General features: G+C 43.3%; 1 protein-coding gene across 6 annotated transcripts in view; it reads right to left on the bottom strand.

The window, feature by feature from the left end:
* Nucleotides 1-18,388: 18,388 nt before the first annotated feature.
* Nucleotides 18,389-19,429, bottom strand: part of MEIS2 (Meis homeobox 2) — a 213,306-nt gene continuing 212,265 nt past the window's right edge. For all 6 annotated transcript variants that reach the window (XM_074394115.1, XM_003935738.4, XM_003935741.4 and 3 more), the window contains one exon: nucleotides 18,389-19,429. This exon is cut by the window's right edge and continues 388 nt beyond it. The gene's annotated coding sequence lies outside the window, so the exon portion shown is untranslated.

The raw sequence follows: 19,429 nt of genomic DNA, 5'->3' as shown, positions 1-19,429 counted from the left end.
TTTCTTCATTCATTAATTCCTTTGGTGAGCATGTGAAAGCCCTATGAGAAGTTTGGAAGTATGAGTTTGCCTAGGGTCATGTAGCTAATGAGAGGCTGAGCCAGCATGGAGATCCAGGCAGTCTGACTATAAAAGGATGTTTGAAACTGCTGAGCTCTCCTGCCTTCGTTATTTCAACGTGTATGTACTCCCTCTGCTTAGGCAGCTGCGGTCGCCACCTTCTTCTCTTTGCCAGCCTCTTTTAAAAAGGTTAAAAGGGGAAGCGTTGTTTTCCAAAGTCATCCTTAGTTGACAGAAAATAAATGAAATTAACTGTTCTCTCTTTCTCAACCACCTACTTGAGTCTGAAAAAAAAATATTTAAATGAAAATATAAAAACGTGTTCAGTCATAAGCAAGGCTCCATCATGTTTGCTCTTTTATTTAAAATAAGCATATAATGGTCCCCTTTCTATTTGTCCATGTTTCCCTGTAGTTTTGGGTGTTGGTGTCCTTGGATTATAAACTCTAGATGGCAGTGATTACGTTAAAGTTTTGTGCGGTCTCTGGACAATGGTATGTATATTGCATAATACGTAATAAACACTGTTTGTAATTATAATAAGGGCAAGTCTGGAAGAGGTAAACAAGGGTGTAAAATTCATCTTCCGTATGGTTATTATTCCATTTATATGAGAAGTCCACTAAATTCACTGAACCATATCAGGGCACATCTGTTTGAAAACCTACCAGTTTTTATGAACATTAAATAAAACTGGTTAGATTTAATGACCATTTGTCATATTCACACAAAAATCACAAAATGGAAACACAGCAGAGAGGAGGCCGCTGAAAATGAACAAAAGTTTTCAATGCTAGCAAGTTTGATATCTTATTTTTTATATTAAAAAAATTGACTACCTGCTACTTTTGCTCCTGAACTTTCTGTAATTGAAGGGTCTTTTACTTTCACTGTTGTTTTCTTTCTTGCCTGAATGGCATAGATTCAGAAAACACGCCCAGAATATTTGCACATAGACGTTTCTCACAAATGGTAGGTATTTGAACCTTAAGGGAAACTGCTTGGATGAAAAATTTTACCACAGGGAGAAACAGGGAACAGGCCTTAGACAGAATCAAGGTAAAGCTGAGTTGGTGGTGGCTGGGGAGAGGGGGAGGTGATGGGAAATGAAGAAAGGTCTCCTAGCTTCATTTCATAGGGGAAGTAGATTCTACTTGGATTAGACCTTCTAAGTTACTATGACAGAGGGTAAAGAGAGGTGGAAAGGAAACTTTGAGTGACATTTCTGACAGCAGGCTACAGAAATAACAATTTGACAGAAGGGGCCATCATAAATATAAGATCATCTCAGGCATGAATAGAATTTCTTAATGTAAAAAATATGGAGCACGTGTAGCATTCAATTCGTGGTGAAGTGCAGAGCCAGGTAGGAAGGTTACCTAGAAGCAAGCTATTCGTGTTGAAGTAAAGTAACTCTGGTATCCGTTTAAATATCCCTGGTAAACATTTTTCAGAGATTTTGAAGTCTCTTTCTCAGTTATTCCTATTTATGTCTGGTTCTAGCTTGATTGACTGAGCTGACGTGTAACCAATAAATAGAGAAGTTTGATATTTCTATAAATACAAAGTTTGTTTTCGTGCCAATGCTGGCATCTATTTATCCTACAGGTAGAGGATCGATCTCATTCTTGCCTAATTAAAACAGACATCACACATCAAGAACAGAGCTTCACATCAGCAAACGGACCAATCACTATCTTCTTATCATTTAATAAGATTTTCATTTTCAATGTGCTGGAAGGAAAAATATTAGAAAAGTCTGCCTATAGTCTTAGAAATACGACTCTAGTATAGAAGGCAGAAAATGAGAAAGCACCATATAGTAAGAAAATCAGGCCTTAAGTTAAAAGTTCTGGGATCTTGTCAGAAACTAGAGCTAATTTGTTTTATGAATCGGACTGGTCAGTTGCCATCATTAGGCTTCCAATTCTGGAAAGGTAAGAGAAGTTGACCAAATTATCGCTAAAGTCCACCATTCAGCTCTGAAACTCATGACAAGTAAATATTCTATTTTGAATTTTCATTAGGTTAAGGATTTAACAATCAGCTGAAGCAGGATGACTCACCCATAACATGTTCCAGAAAAATATGAAATGACATGTTGAAGAGCATTTAAATTGAACAAAACAGATTTGTGTGTGTGCCACTATTGATACACAAATGTTGAATGTGTTTTACTGTATCTACTGAATATGATTGATAGGAGAGGCATCAATTTCAAGGTTTGTGAATTTAAGTAAATTGTTGTCAGTGGTATCGCTTCTTAAAAAAATTATATCTTTACAGCGAACAGACAAATTGAGACAGGATATACATAAAGCATCAATTTAGCACAAATATCCACTTACAATTGTGAAATATATATATGTAGTTGGGAGTTTTTCAGAAAATTCAAGGAGCATTTTTTAAATTGCTTATGCTTTTTAGAATGCTTAGCATTTCTGTTTTGAAAACAACTTGTCTTCCTTTTCAAAATGTATGTGCGAAGCTGGCTCTGATGTCAGAATGAACCATTTTCACAGGATTGGGTCAGCTCCCACTCAACATTTCTTTTGCAGAAAGAAAACCGGTGAGGAGACAGTATTTGAGCTCGTTAAATCTCAAAGCCCCCAGCCTCTTTTCCAAAGCACCACACAAGTCTTAAATATATAATCACGAGGAGGAGAAGAAGAGAATATAGTTTGTCTTTAACTAAATTATTAAATCCTTGTTTTGACCCTTTCCTTTCTAGCTTGACCCTTTCTGCCTCTACCTTTCATTTAAATTTCCTCACTTTGGGATGAAAAAGCACGAGTAAGTCTGGCGCATAAAAAGGAAAACAAGCAAAGAAATAGAAAACTTGTCCTTTCATCTCTTCCACTGCTGTTTTCTTCCCGCTCTCATTTCTCTCTGCATCGAACTTGAATCGTGTCTATTTAAATCCTTACTATACCCAGGATATTTTGGGTTTCCAATATTTTTACACTGAATAAAAATAGTTTAAAATTTTTTTAAATGCATGTCACAAATATTTCACAGATAAACTTGCTTTAAAACGTAAGTGAATATCAAGTGAGGAAAACAAAAATTTTCTTCACAAAACTTCTGTCTTCCCTTTAGAAGGTTTTTTAAAGCTTACAAAGGAGGCCACTGCAAGTAAGTTCATGTTTAGCAAGAATAGCCAAAAAATGTTTAAAAAGAAAGAAAGAAAATAAATTGGTTTAGTGGGAGCCCACCCTGGATTTAATTTCAAAGTTTCCATTTATGTCATGTCAGATTTGGGGAGACTGAACCCTCATTGAATGCATTGGGTTGACTGTCTCCTATGCCTGATACCCAGGGTTCATGACTGCAGTTCCTGGCACAGTCATAAATATTCATACCTAGACTAATAATTTGCAAGCCAAATTCATTTGGCTTTTTTCACCCCATCAATCTTATAATTAATAAGGGTGGTGCTCTTGTTTCACTTCCCTCCAAAAGAAAAGATAAATGAAATAAAGAGTCATCCTGTAAATTTAAATAGGAGTGCCTCTCACTGATTAAAAGCTGATGCTATCATATAATGGTGGAAAGGGAGGCTTTAGCTATTTCTCTCACTGGTGGCTGGGGCGGGGTGAGGGGTGGTGATGGGTAATGCAAAGGAAGCATTTCCAGATGTGGCAGCATGAGCCTTAATCTGAAGAGTTTGGTTATCTATTAAATAATGCATAGGAGAATTTTGAGATATTATGTTAGAAATAAGTTACAGGATATACATTTACAAATTGCACTCTTACCTAATATTTTGATAGATGTCCACTGAATGTAGCTGGCCATTGAAAATAGCATGCCGACATCCAGAAAATCAGATTCTGAACAGCCTGCAGTTTTGAAATTTAGAGATATGTTAGAAAATTGTTAAAATTTGGTGATCGTTGCATCTTCAAAGTGACTGCCTTTGAATTAGCATGATCGCTGTGTTTCTAAATCTAATTGGAAAGACTTGGTTTCCATAAAAACATTAAAGGAGGTATATAGACATCACAACATAATTTTACAAATAAATCTCAGTATATAGGACACAATGTAAATTGTCTGCTCCTATTGGATGTTCTAAGATCATTTATAACAAAGTGGGAAAATCAAAGTGAACATAATTTTGAAATAAAATTTTGCTAATTGAGCTAAGCAACTTGATCTTGTCAATCCCTTGACCTTACTCTATTTACACTTCATTTAAACATTCAAAAAGTCCCAAGGCCCATGGCTAAGCTTCAAAGTAACAACAACTGTCTTCACTCTGTTTTGGTGGGCATTAACCCTTCTGAGCAGATTCTTTAATCTGTTTTACAATTAAGAGACCTGGATGAATAAAGAAGCAAGAAAAGCTTAACTCTGCAGTTAGGTATTCGCCTCTAACTTCTCTGAGGGGAACTTACTTTAGAGATGTAATTATCTGTAATTTTTGTATATTGGATAGTTTTAAGAACTCCTGACACCTGCAAAATTCCTGAGACCCACCTTAATTATGTAAAGGCAGTGGAAGGGGATACCAGGCACTCTTCGAGTTCTTTATCTTTAAAGCTTATATTTAATTGTTTTGTTCTTTAAAAACCTATGTTCAGGGCAGTCTCTCTTTAAACATGTCTAAGTGCAGTTGCAGAAAAGATATTTTACTTCTTAATTCCATGTGAATGCAATTGCACATTTGATTTACTGCAAAAAAAGGGAAAACTGCTTTTCTCCACTGACATTTAAAAGAGGAGGATAAATGAGACAGAAGCAAGCCTGACTCTGGGCCTCAAAGTTTTCCCAGACCTACTCTGGTCAGCTGCTTCCGGGATGAGAATGGACCCAGAGCGCAGATGCTCTGGTGAGCAGGGCAAGTGGCACAGGTGGGGACCCTAAGGCCCCTTTATCAGGAGTCCTCAGCTGGTGAAAGGGGTTCTCAGCTGGTGGGGGAGCTCTGTTCGGGTTTCTTGTAGGGGTGTCGAGGGGCCTAGGAGGGAACTGACTTGTCCTCACCCTCTTTTAAACCCTTCTCAACTTTGCCTGGCTGCGGGGCGGGCAGGGGTTAGGGTGTGGGGTGGCGGTCATCTTGGAAAACTCACGGTTAGGTAATCAAGTGTCCTTCCTCTCCTACTACTTTCAAAAGCAAAATGAGATCCACTTAGAGCTTGTGGGTGCTTCCTGGGTCCTTGCTATTGATCTCCTAGGTCACCAAAAACCACACCGCCGCTCCTGTAGGTGTGTCCTCCGAAGGCGTGGGAAGAGAGATCTAGGAATAGCAAAGGGGGATGGGAGAGACAGAGACAGAGGGGAGAGAGACTGGCTCTGACCCTTACCCTTTCTCCTGCATTCCAAATCTGCTTTTGAAGCCCGAGGCAGCCCCTCCCTCCCGGCGCCACCCGAAAGCTAGGCTGCTAGAGTGGGCTGGGCCTGAGCACTGCGGAGCGAGCTTCTCTGCCTTTAAAGGGCTCCCCAGGCTGAGCGCTTCGGGCGCTCGACGCGGCGGCCCCCGGCTCAGACTTTCTGGCCGGCGGTCGTGGGCTCCGGGGCAGCCGCACTGAGGCATCTCGGAGGCGCCCGCCCTACGCTGCTTCGCCCAGTCCCGAGGGTCATCGGGGCCTGAGGACTGATCTCTTCCTAACTCCATTACCGAAAGCCCGGGAAGAGCATGGGAGAAGGGGAAGGTGAGAAACACCCCTTCCACTCACCACACCCCCACCCTCTGAGAGGTGGCACCGCCAGGCCCAGAGCCAGGAGGAGCCTCGCTCCCTGACCTGCTGCACCCCGACTTCCTGCTTCGGGGGAGCCAGCTGTGCTCCTCCTCAGCCGGGGGGATCTGAGGGTTTTTTGCAAATAGATTTTTTGCTTGTTTTAATATTCTTCCCTTTTTTGTGTGAGTCTCGCTGCTGTGGGGGCGGGCACGGGCGGGGTGGAGGGTGCGGTTAGGAAGGACTGGGATTAGGATTGGGTCAGAGAAGAGGAGACAGCAATTACAGAGCTTTGTGGATGTTTGTGTGCACACGTGCCTAGGTCACCGCAGGCGTGTGCGTGTGTGGGTAATGGGGTGGGGGAGAAAGAGAGAGGGTCTAGAAAGCTAAGGAACCATAGACCAGGTCAGTTTGGTGAGTTTGTGGAGCTCAGACGTGCTGCAGACCCAGCGACTTTCGCCTCACCTAGGGGTCTGGAATAGATACACCTACAGCTTGGGGTTCATTTAATCCCTTTTGTGCCTCAGCCCCAAGAACTTTCTTTGTTCGCCAGCGCCGGAGAGAGAGGCTGTCCGGAAGAGTGGGGCTGGAGTGGCCGAGCACAGAGGTTCACACTAGAGAGCTGGGCTCAGGGGTGCTGGGCCCAGCACCCAGGGCTCACCCACCACGCCAGTGCTCACCCACCACGCCAGTGCTCACCCACCACGCCAGTGCTCACCACGCCAGTGCTCACTCCTCTGGCCTGGCGGCTTGCCCTGTCTCCAACTCTCGTCCAGGTGAGAATGAAGGGCTTTCTCTGCATCCATTTGGCTTCCGCTGTAAGAAGGGAAATTACGAATTGTGTTGTTTTTATTTTTTAGAATCACGCTTGCCTGAGATTGTGTTCACCTGGCAAAGTGGAGAGTTTGAAGCTATGAGTTTGAACAAATGGAGCTGAGAAGACTTTGGATAATACCAAATAAATTTTGTGAATGATAACTTGTGTTAAAGCTAAAACTTTTGCACAGTATCCGGGACTGGCTCATTACTGGAACAGAACTAACCCTCCCAGTACATTATCAATGTGTGTACACTGAGTTCTCATTATCTTCAACATCCTAATTCTCTTGGATTTCAAACGGTGATGGGGCTGGCACAGTCCAAGAGCCTACTTCTGGGTATTTTTCCTAGAAACACTTTGGACTAAATGAATCCGCATGAAAGAGACAAAGACAAGCAAAATAGAGGAAGGGGAGAGGAAATTAATTCTGGGAGAGGTGAGGAGAAAAGGGAACAGGGAGAAAGAGAGGAAGAGAGGAAGAGGAGGGGCGGGAAGGAGGGAGAGATTTTTCACACGTGCAGACCAAGGGCTTTGAAGCCTTCGACCCTGACCCCCAAACCCAAGTGCATCTCACAAAACAGGTAGGGCTCATATTTCAGGCGGTCTCCTGGCCCGGCGTCCGTGGTCCCCGGGGCCTTAATTCACTCCTGCCCTCTCCGTGCAATGACTTTCGAACCTGGGAAAATAATTGCATTAGAGCAGATTACTTATCCGTCTTTTTCTGTTTGACAGAAGTCTATTAAACTCAACACAGCCATTACCAGCTGAGCTCTAGAGCGCGCCTTCATTAAGAAAATTAAAATCATACTTTTGAACCTAAGCAACGCCCGCGCAGGTCTCAGGAGCCCGTGTCAAATCCCTGTATTTTCGCGAACCTGATTTTTCCGCGAATCAGTGTATCCTGATCAGGGTGTAAAGATTGAGTGTGATGACAGTTTCTCGGAAGATAGGGACGCCTGAGCTCCGAAAGTACCCTCTCTCTTCTCTGTCCCTCCGCCTCCTCCCGCCGCCTCCTTTCCTGGGGTGGCTCTTCTCCCGGGAGCTTTCCAGTCAGGCGCTGCACACCTGTCCGGGCGTGCCCCGGGATTTGGGTAGCAGGTGGGGGCGGCTGAGGAGACAGGGAGGGGATAGTGGGTTCAGGGCCCGGGAAGCCCGCGGGTGAACTTCCCCAGGTGACGTCTGCGGCCGGAGGCCCGCACCGAGTGCACGTGTTTCACACACGCGCGCGCGCACACGCACCAGAGCGCGGCGGGGAGGCTGTCCCCGTCCATCGCGTTTGCTGTCCCCGTCCATCGCGTTTCACAGCCGCTCCGGGGCCAGTGTGGCCTGTGAACCTTTTGTCCACCCAGGCGCGGGAGCCTGGCTGGAGAACAGGGCAGGCCGTTGCGTACGCCTCGGACAGGGAGTTTCGGTCCCTTTGGCGGGGTCTTTGGCCTCTGGGGGCCTATCTGAGTTTCCTGCTTGGTTTGATAAGAGTAGCAGTTGAGCCCGGTACCCTCGGAGACTGTGGGTGGAATCGCTCCGGCTCCTACCCTCTCCGGCGCCCCAGCTTGGGGCGGAGGGAACAGGTGGGAACTGCCGGCTGGAAGGAGGGCGACGTCCGCTACCTCCCCTCCCGAAGCCTCTGGGTAACATCTCCCATTGCTCTCTCGGAGTTAGGAGCTCCAATTCCACTTTCAACAGAAAACCTCACCCGGCGGGAGAACTGTCTGTCTGCTCAGTTAGGAGAGGGTGCGTTTGCACTGATTTTTTTGTGTGTGTGTGGCATCTGGAAATTTGCGGTGTTTCAAGAATAATTTTTAACATATTTTTCCTGTTTGTTAGCCACTGCCCTCCGTTTCTACATTTGGCTTTAAAAAAGGTTAATGACTGTGTGTCTCTCTGAAAGGTTCACCTAACTCAGGACTCTAAAGGAAAACATAATGCCTTTTGCACATTTTGGGGGCATCCTTCCACAGGGTTCTAGGAGCAGACAGTTGCTGCTTCCTTTTTTTTTTTGTCAGAATTCTCAGTCATAGAGTTCTCACCCCCTCTTTCTCTGTATAATGCGGCTTTGGGGTTTATTAGGGGAAAATAGTATAGCACGTCCTCCTCCCCCTATCAGCACGCAAATACAGGATTGGGTGGAGTTACCTGAAAGTGTATATATTGTTATTCCTTGGCAAGTGTCTAATTCTCTTTCTCTTAATTTTTATCTGGTACAAAAGCCTACAAAACTCAAGTGACGAAAGTCAACAAATAGATGTGGACAAGCGAACATCTTTTACATCTCCACAGCTTTCAACTCGCTAATTGGTGAATATTAAAAATATTTTTCCAGGAAAAAAGGAAAACAAACAAATACACCTACACTGCTGTTGCTAGTGTTTTCTTCTCATCAAATGCAGACAAGTCACTGGATTTCTTTTTCCTTTGTAGCAAAAGATGAGGAAATCAGAAGTGAAATGCAGCCTTTTAACAGTAGCAATTCCAAGAGTTTGTGAAACAGTTTTCTTTGCTTCTGTTTTCCCTTCTTTGCCCTTAAAGCGAAACAAAAACAAAGATACAAAAGGAAGAAACATCATTCTTAGTGAAGAGTTTATTTTGTTGCCACAATAAAGGGATGGGGGCCGTTAACAGCTACTTGAGATGGTAATGCTTAGTGATCCCATTCTTTTAATCATAATCTTCAAGTGGTTTAAGATTAATGGCAAGGGGTGTTTTCCGTCTTTACCTAAGGACCTTCGCATTAATTTACTCAGAACATTGACCAGACTGTCAATGTCTCCAAATTTCATTAAGTCAAGCAGACAATACAATGAGATGATCACATTTCCTTTATATGTGAGAGTGTCTTACTAAAAATGTTTTTATTTGGATTCAACTGGTATGAGGGACACCTCCTTCCTTGTCTTTATTACCTTATTGTCTTTGTATAGATAGATAGATAGATATACATGTTTGGTATTTATACCCACATAACTATATTTGAATAGACCAATATGGTCTGCAGATAACTTCCCTTCCACTTGTGAGCTTAACAGGGACCTTTTAAAAAGTCAACCCCAGTGGCAGGCAGCAGGTTCTGCTCCCCCAGAGCAGGATTTATATTTAGAGTCAGTTTGAACCCAATGGACTTCCTCAAAACAGACCCCCCAAAATGATTACGAATTAGAGTATAAATATTTAACTTTACCTCAGTTGCCACAATAGCCCCAGCAATTCTTCAGACACTATCAGACTGAGGCATCACTTCACTGACCTGAAGACCCGGGCTGTCTCCCACCTCTGCCTTGCTCTAGGATCGCTGGTTCTATGGAGTCGCCAGGTCCCTGTCGCCTCCCGGAGCGTCTCCAAAGATGGGGATGGAGGTTGGAGAAGGGGTGACACACAGGGATTCTGGGAGAAGCGAAAAAGGATAATGGATTTTTAAACCAGAGGGTCCTGCTACTCTGGCAAGAAATGAAAGTGCAGAGACACACCTTTCCCCTGCTGTCCTCCCTGCCCGCGTTCCTTCCCCCGCACCTCATTTCTGAGCACTGTCTGAACAAAATCCCGAAATACGGGACTTTGAAAAGCAAAACCAAAAACTCCCCCCGAAAGTAAAGTCGTTCCGCAATGCAGATTGACACTTTTTATGTGGGGGTCTAGTTGCGGTCAGAAGACTTTTCCAAGTCAGGGCTGCTTTGCCAGCGCCCTTCCCAAGAGTGGAGGCTGGCGGTGCAGGCAGCGCGGCCGCCAGCCCGAGATTGCTCCGGCTCTCGTTACCTGTGAGCCCTCGCGTTACATGGTGCTCATAAATCCCGCGGCAGATTAACTGGGAAACCAAGAAAATGCCTCTATGCACCGAACCGTTGAAAAAGAACCAAAATTCTCTCAGATAGTAGTAGTCTCACACCTTGCATTGGACGTGAAACACTATAGGAAGATCAAATGTCAAAGACATCGGCGGTTTATCTTGGTGCATGTCAGCTACCCTTTCCGTCTCCAGCAAAATTAAGAAGTACGACCCTAAAAAGAATAGACACGAGTGGAAAAGACGTGTGTGTGTGTGTGTGTGTGTGTGTGTGTGTGTGTGTAGTCAGCGACGGTGACAACTTTTCAACACGTTTTCTGCTTTAAAAAAAAAAAAAAAAGATTAGGACAGGTTCTGGTTTGGCTTTGCGTTGCAGCAAAGGGTCATCATTCTGGACAAGGAACCCGCTGAATTCCGCAAGCTATTCCTCAATACTTTTCTCAAACAGTGCGAGTTTCCTGGGAGTTTAATTTTGTGAGGATGCAAAATACTGCTTTGTATTTGGCCTCTTTCCCCATTAGATATCCATTTTTAAAACGTCTACAGCATTTATGAAAAACATTTCCTTGGGCTCAGAATCTGCAGGTCGGCAGGAAAAACAAACTATAGCGAAAACCCAGAGAATAAAGAGATGTAGAAAAAGGAAATGTGTTCCTTTGCTAACGCTTTTGATGGTTTATTCCCCAGAGGCCAAGTGAAGGTGGGGGGGTTCTTTCGCATTTTATTATTTTTATCACTTATTCATTTAAATGTTCAGTCCTTGACAAGCTATTCCCCTGCCGCGGGGTTTTGCTGGAGAACGGACGTGGGGGCAGTGGAAGGAGTCAGTGAAAGGTGGGGTGCGCAGAAAAACATGATTCGCTTTACAGGGGGCTGACCCGCAGCGTTCCGCTCTACTGGCCAGCAGGGGGCGCTCTGATGTTAGCTCTGGACTAGACAGCAGAGCCACTCTGAGCTTGCAAGACAGGCTTGGCAGTTTCACGCAGCTGCAAAAGGAAAGGGAGGGAGGTTTGTAGCTCCTAAATCCTCAACAGCTATTCCACTTGGGTTGTTTACCCTCGGTTCGAAATGCATCTACGTCTCACTTTACCTACCCATCCCGCTTATAGTGCATCCCTTTCTCCATTCACCTCTCTTTTCATCTGCATCTACGCAGCACATGTATAATCTCTCTCTAGCCTTGAAATATACATTAATGCAACTTCTTAAATGCGACAATGAATAGTCAATATTTTTTTCGCCTGTTAGTTCCGCTGATCCAAGCAGGATTTATTTGCACATCTCACGTCCAGGAGCCATAATGCATGATTTTTTTTCCCCCTTAAATAAAATTGGTCAAATGTTGACAACCTTTAGGCCAATCTAACACTCAAGATTAGTGATGGGAAACTAATGAGAAAATATCAGATCGCCCAGCCTGAGGGCTGCCAATTAAATCTTCACTGATTGAAAAATAAAAGCGGACTTGGGGTGTGAGCCCAGCTCAACTTCAACTATTAATTTAACATGTTGCCGGGTTCGTGCCTTCTCTTCTCTAAACGGCTTCCCGTAATAGAGCTTTCTCCTCTTCATCCCTCAACCTCTATTTCTTAGAATATTTCAAGAGGTCCAAATCAGGATGATCGTCTCTTACGTGGTAAATATTAGGCCTTTAAGCAATATGATTTAACTAATTAGAAAATTTACATCATTAAGTCTCAGGGAGAGAAAAAAAAGAGAAACAAATCTGCCAGTCATTTTAAAGGAGACAGGCACTATTGAAGTGTGAAGAAATCGGCTCTAATTCAAAAAGGCAATCGGGCAGAAAAAGCCCTCAACATTACCCTGCTAGTTATTAATCAGAAAGGGCTCTCTCCTCCCCACACCTCCTCCTCTCTAAGCATTGAGTTTAAGTTCGTTTTTTTGCCAGTGGCCCATGTCATATTTATATTGAGGTTTTGTCTGCTAAAGGATTAAAATTTGAAAATGTTTCAATAAAAGGCAAACAGAATCCTCAAAGGGAAAAATATTCACAGAATCACCTCTCTTTCAGACAAGTAAACTTGTAATAAACAATTCTCACGCCCCTCTTATTTTCTTTTTCTAATTCCTTCGTCTTTCTCCCCATTAAGTTCCTATTTTGAAACCTGCTTGGTGAGAACTAGATAAAGTCTTTGTGCTCCGCTCCCCTCCCCCTCCTTTCTTGCATCTCCTCCCTCCTCCAAAGCGAGAAACTTAGACTGAAAGCAGAAAAGTACAAATACATTAACAAAGCCCCACTCACTTGATAAAAAGGCCATGGTCTAGGCTTACATGTCAGGAATCTAAGGGAAGGGGGCTCTGTCGGTGGGTCTACAGACAGGAGATGATGAACTAGAAATTTCCCCCACCTATGTATACCATTCAATATAGTGTGTGGTTGGAGAAAAAGGCAGGCAGGTGGGTGAGAATTATTTTAAAGTGTATTGTGGTGTTGTGTGGCTTTTTCTTTCTTCTCCTCTTTTCTTTTCAGCTTAAAACAGCAGCCTCATTATATCTAGGTGCCCCTTCCCATCATACTCTTACTTAAGCCCCTGTGCACCACACACATCGCCTGTGCCCTAGTCTTCTCATTCCCAGCAAATTAACAGAAGAGGGAAATGCAAAAGAAACTTTGTGAGTAGTCCCATTTGGAAACTCAGGCCCTTCCTGGCATCTCTGAGGATTTATTCTTAAACGAATATTGGCTTCAAAAAAAAATGTAATAGCCAGCCTTATATATTCAATTTCCCTTCATTATTATTTCTTTTTAAATTATAAAGAGGTCCCCAAGGCTCATTCTTCTGCGTGTCCTATTCTTCTCTCATTATGTTCCCTCCTGGCCCCATTTTCTTCTCCTCAATGCCTTACTTTCTGAAAGTTTCACTACCTTATTTCCCATCAAGTCACTGGGCCTTAGAATTCTCAAGTCTTTGGGTTTCTGTTGGCCTTGAGCAGCTCCCTAACATTAGTTCAACACCATATTCCCGGTTACCAGATTTCATCTTTGCAGGAGAGAGCAGTAGCAGACCTGGGCTATTAACACACCACAGTTAAGTCTCTGCGGGAACTTTTACTAGGTGGGACTTGTGGAAGGAGAAAACATCTGTAAACAGTGCATGCTCCTGAGGGTGAGGAATAATTTCTGATACAGAGGCCAGAACACATTAAATATGGCCAAATCTGTGAACGAGCCAGTTCCAAGTTACCATTGGTTTAATAAGGAAAGGGAAAAGAAAGGGGGGACACTGGGAGGAGTTTAGAATTCTCCCCAAATGCAGCTCCTTTTCTGACCATTAAAGAGCAGATGTGAGTCGAACGTGCTCCCCTTTGAGAAAGATGAGAGTAAAATGGACACCTCTGTCACTTTCAGGAGGCCGGACACAGAGAGGTGAAAATAGACAAGACAATGGCCTCTGGCGCTGGTGGGCTTCCTTGGCGGGCTCTTTTGCCCCGTCCCTCTCAGAACCCTTCTTACCTTTGTTGCTTCACTTTGATATGAAACCATGGGATGTTCCTGCGCTAGTTTGCTCGAGAGGAAAAAGACCACGAGAATCAACCCGTCTCCTACATCTACTTCGAAGTCAAGAAGCATTACAATAAAATTTACAGCGCCTTTAACAACTCGCAAGTAAAGCATTAAAATTCGCTTTAATTGAGAAAATATTGATTTTTAAGTCTAGAAAAAGCGAAATCGTAATTTAGCTTCAAACTTTCAGGCGAGAATATAGCGTATTATGTCGCCGTATAATGGATTCACCCTTTATGCCCATGCAACACCACATCTTTAATTGCGCTACTTTATGAAGTGATAAAGACAAAAGATAACCCGACTTAGCCAAACGCTTTTTAAAAAGAAGACCTAGAGTCATTTCTTTTACCAGATATTTGTAAAAAGAATTATCTCCTTTCTTGAAGCAGAAAAAAAAAAAAAAATACCCAAAAGGGAAGAAAGAAATAAAAAAAGAAAGGAAAATCACAGACTAGTCTAAAAGCAACTCACATTAGCAAATCCGTTGATATTCTCTACCAAAGGAGGGATGAAGCCAACATTTATAGAGAATGCATTCACGGGCAGAATTGCATCCTCCTTTAAACGAAACAAACCTGGGTCTATTTTCTTACTTTTCTCCTCCGTCCTTTTTTTGGGATGGGGAGCAGGGGAAAAGGCAGAGGGTCCAGAATTCATTGGTGGACAGGGAAGGGAAAGAAAATCAGGCTTTCTGTGTTATTTCTGTATCGGTTTTTGGTATTACAGAGGAGTAAAGAAGTTTTTGTGTGGTGGTTTTTCATTGATCAGTCACTCTGAGCTAATGTAATTATCCTCATCAATAGGAGGCTGCAGAGAGAATCATTATGTGGGTGACATTGATAAATGATCGCCCAGGAACGGCCCTCTCGCGGGCAACCCCCACGTCTGACCCTCCCACACACACAATGTAGTCATAGAAACACCTAGAGAACCTCGAGCCCCGCCGCGGAAGAGGCAGGAGAGGGAAGAAAAGCCTCGGGCGGCCGAGGTGGGGGTGGGGGCGAAAGGGGACGGCCAGCCCCAGATCCAAACCAGTTCCAACGACAAAAACAGCCAGCGGCGGGGGGCGAGGGGAGAGGGACGATCTCCCCACCCGGCGGCCAACCCTCCCGCGCACAGTTGCTCACAACAAAGTGAAAATCCGCCCTCCAGACGGACCCATTCCTCCACACCTTTTCCCATGTGTGACCTCACTACCAACAACATCTGATGTTTGCCGAGACGCACATTCAAAGGGGGCTCTCCAAAGGATTTAAATAATTAGGTCACAAAACTTGTAGGCATCTAATTCTCACGCTAGTTTATCCCTCTCTCCAAACCCCCACAAACAACAAACCAACCAAACCCATCTGCAAGAAAACAAAGGCAGCATCTCGGTGACACCCCCGTTTCTGCATCCCTCCCCCAGTTATTTACTGGGTGACCCGGTCCTTTCTCTTCACCCCCTCACCCAGCGCCTCTGATTACGGGATAATGGATTTTGCGATTGTTCTTTTCAGGGAAAAAACTCTCCACCGAACCCCACGTTTTCATCTTTCGACTGTTTTTATTTAAGCCAATGGGAGGTATTGAGAGCAGTAATTGATTCATAATGATCCATAAATCGATGTTGGAAAGCAGGGGGTGAGGGTGGAGGTGTTCTAAGAGTAAGGGGGGTGATGATGCTGTTTATTTATTTTATTTCTAAAGCTTCAGCTAAAGTAGCTTTGACACTGTTGGGGCTGGGGGGAGGAGTTGCTGGGCTCTGCTGGATCATCCATCATCCCTGTCACCCAGAGTCTGCCCGGAGGAGCCGTAGACGCAATCTCCCTTCTGTCTCTACACCGAAACTATTAATATTAAAACCTCCCTTCAAACACTGCCCCGACGGTCTCCATTCTCATCACAATCTGACCGGCCTCCCCCATCAGACCACCATTTCCCCGACGCGGCACCTTCTCCCAGCCCGGGCCCCGAAGGAGGGGGCCCGCCTGGGTGCGCGAAGCCCTGAGTGGATGACTTCAGCTGTAACTGGAACGGGCCCCTTGCTGCCCCAACAGTTTGCAACACGTTGGTCTAACTCTTAACACACACGCCCGGGGAAGGCCAGGTGAGGGCCGGGGTAGCCCTCTGCACCCCACTCTGCTGCGGCCCTGTCCTGCCTCCTCCCAGGCTCCAGGACGCACGTCCGCACCAACCCCGCTGGGTGGGCGGCGGGGGCTGCAGCCTCGACGCCCACTCTGCGCATCCAGACACCCGGACACCGGACTTTCTAACAGAGTGGCAACTTGTAGCCGGAGTCCAGGCTCCTTATCAAATTGCTGGCCTGCTGGACTAATGGGGAACCTGTGGAGGATCCCTGTCCAGTCCCTTTGAAGGAAGGTCCCTCCTTTGACAGCTGCTAGAGATATTAGCCACATTTCCCTTCCCAAATCTGCTCCGGGTTAACAGGCCCGCGGGGGTGGGAGGGGGTGAGGAGGCAGGAGGGTCTTGGTGGACTCCAACGAGGGCGTGAGGGGTGCTGACCTGGGGGGTGGGAGAGAGGAGGGGTGGACCGAAGACACAGACTTTCCTGGTCTTTTCTTTTTCGTTTAAAAATGTGGCTTCTTGCTCAATTCCCAACCCTTAACAGATGGCGACTGCAGTTCTCTCAGAATTTCTTAAAGAAAGGGAAACCTTTGGAATTTATTTCTGCTTTTGCTTTTTCATATAAATAAAAAAGTGTTTTTATATTACTCTTGTTTTGGAGAACATAAGCAATTTTATTCAGACTACAGTATTTCCTTTAACACTATATGGTTGTCAAAACACCATTCCCAGTTTCTTTGCTTTTGACAGCTGAGTCTTTCTTAAATATACCCAAATCGGAACTCTTTACACTAAATAGTAAACCCGAGATAGGAGCAAGTGCCTTCCGGGGTGGTGTAAAAAAAGCATTATAAAAATTGGACAAATCTATCACTTCTCTTTCTTAGCATGGGGTTGGGGGTGGGGGAGAGCTAGGTAATGCAAACCAATATTACAATTATCATTCATCTTCAAAGGTTTAAGAGGGTTAAAGTTAACAGGATAGGATGTGGGTTTGGTGAAGCAAGTTAGCATGAGATGACTTTATTCATTAAACCAAGGATTGAAAGCTCTGGGCTCTAAACTTCAATGAGATAACTTAATAATTTCATAAAGGACATCCTAAACATGAGCCAATTACCAAGTAAACCCTTCAGCATTTACTGAAAGAAAAAAAAAAAAAGTTTTTTTTCCCCTAGCTGATGTGAGAGTTGATTTATAAAGGCGAATTTTCAGTTTACATAAAAGCATTTAAAGTAAAAATCAGCAAATATTTAAAATTTACAAAAAGACTTCATGTAAAATAGAATAGCAAAAATGAGAGGGACGCTAGCTCTCTTTTCCAAGTGGCACAGAATTTCTCTACTAAGTTAGTGTCAGAAGCATTATTTCTATGTTTAAACAGCAACGCATCACTTAAACTGATAAACTTATTTATAAAAATTCTACCTAACTAAAATACAAAACAATAGAAGTTTATTTCCTTGTTCATTTATACAGAACTTCCAGAAATGCTGTCTGAAATGGAAAGATGGAAGAACCCCTAGTAAGATATAACTATGGATTTCTTCCAAGTTTAAGTTTGCAGAGATAGTGAATTGTTTCCCTATCCGGCTGACATCACATATCTAGCTAACGTTCATTCTTTCTAAACAAAGATTCCAAATTTAAGAGTTACAAAATTCCAGGATAGTATATTTATTTGAAAACTGGGGGGACATGCAAATACCTCACCCTTTTCGCACACTTTAGCAGACACTGTGCAGCATCAATAAGCTAATGATACAGACTTCCAGGAATGTTGCATAAAATTGTGAAAATGGCATTATACCATCCATTTGTTTTGTTTTCAGAGAAATACGTAAGTTTAGTTATCAAATCATCACACTAGCATCCCTGCACATGGGGTGTCTGAAATAAAAATATACCACAGTATACTTTACAAAATATTAATGATTAATCTTTTAAAGTCAGAATTTCAAACTCCATAGAAGTTGTTTACTTATCTATGAACATCCATATGTAAATTTTCATTTACATATCCAACAATATTGTAATAAGACCACAGAGGAAAAACACAGGCAGATAAATTACCTTTGAGCACAGACATTATTTCTTACGTTGTAAACTTAACCCTGAAAAGTCCTTTACTCTGGCAGAGGATGACCGTGAAAAGCTTTATCCGAAAGTATATATTTTTTAACGTCATGCATCTAAAAAGGAGGTTGGCATGTTCAAGGGGATCTTTCAACCTGGCTCATCACGTACACATAGTTTCGTCCCTTCAGAAGCTTTCTTCTGGTGGCATGTATAGGCCCAACAGACATTGAAAGGCTGCAGATGATGAGCTTAAAGATTACTGATAAGTTTAAAATATACTCAACCGCTGGGGGGAAAAGCTGTCACCTGCCTTTAACACTGTATAGAGCTGGCATTGTGCAACCTTGTCCTAAAACCATTAAAAACGCAAAAGCCTAACAAAAAATCAAAAATGAAATATTTATTACCGCATTTTGTGACTTAACACCTTTTTTTTTTTTTTTAACATAACGTCACAGTCCTCATACAAGTATTTTAATGTAAATTTGACAAAGCTTAAAGGTAACAGCATTTTCTTCTAGTGAGGAACGCGTGCTGAGAAAAGAAGAACTCATGGACATACAATACCAATTCCACAGCAGATCTGATACTAGCAAAAACATTCTTGTTTTTCAATTGAGGTAAACACATAGAATATCTAACATGAAACAATTAATAGACCGAACTCTGTACGAAGTTTGTTACAGTATTCTCTTGCTCATTTTATCCCCCAAGCTTTGAGTTTCTGATAAAGTCCTAGTTATGGTTCAATGACCATTAATAACTTTTTTGTGTTGAGGAAAGCTGCCCAACTTAAGATTGTTTTGTCCACAACCAAGGCTCAGAACTCCTGGAAAAGAAGCTCCTGCTCTGTCTTTAAATCTTCATTGGCAAGCTCTTTGAAGAAGAGTCCCCCAAAAATAAGAATTGGCTTATGAAGCACGAACTATAAAGATCTGTTTGAAACTAAAGGACACATTTATGGAGGAACAAAGGCCGGGCATGAAAACACATTCTTGAAGCTGGAGTTCGCGTGATGAGGTTCAGCCAAACGTTCATCATGATCTCCAGTGTGGTTCTTTTCGCATTGGCCCAACAGGTTTAAAATATATACCACAGTCTCTCCTGGATAGTGAATTCACTGATGAACCAAAACAGTCATTCTTTTGGGAACAACACACATAGTGTGGAAAACAAGGATATATTTTTTTTTCTCTTCTAAAACTATTTGAGGCAACATAACGGCGTGATCAACAGAAATGTACAAGTTTAACTTAGTTCCTATGTTTATACTACAGTAGTTATAACTCTCGGAGTCTTTTTCCAGAGGATCTTTACATGGACAGAATCGTCTCAGTCAGCCCATGATTTCACATTTGTGTTCTTGTCGCATTGGTCCTCTGTTGCTTGATGAAAAATGACAAAAGTAAAAAATAATCACA

The sequence above is a fragment of the Saimiri boliviensis genome, chromosome 2 (genome assembly GCF_048565385.1).
Source record: "Saimiri boliviensis isolate mSaiBol1 chromosome 2, mSaiBol1.pri, whole genome shotgun sequence".
Lineage (NCBI taxonomy): Eukaryota > Metazoa > Chordata > Mammalia > Primates > Cebidae > Saimiri > Saimiri boliviensis.
Note: the sequence above shows the minus strand (reverse complement) of the source record. Positions and strands in the feature narration are given on the sequence as shown.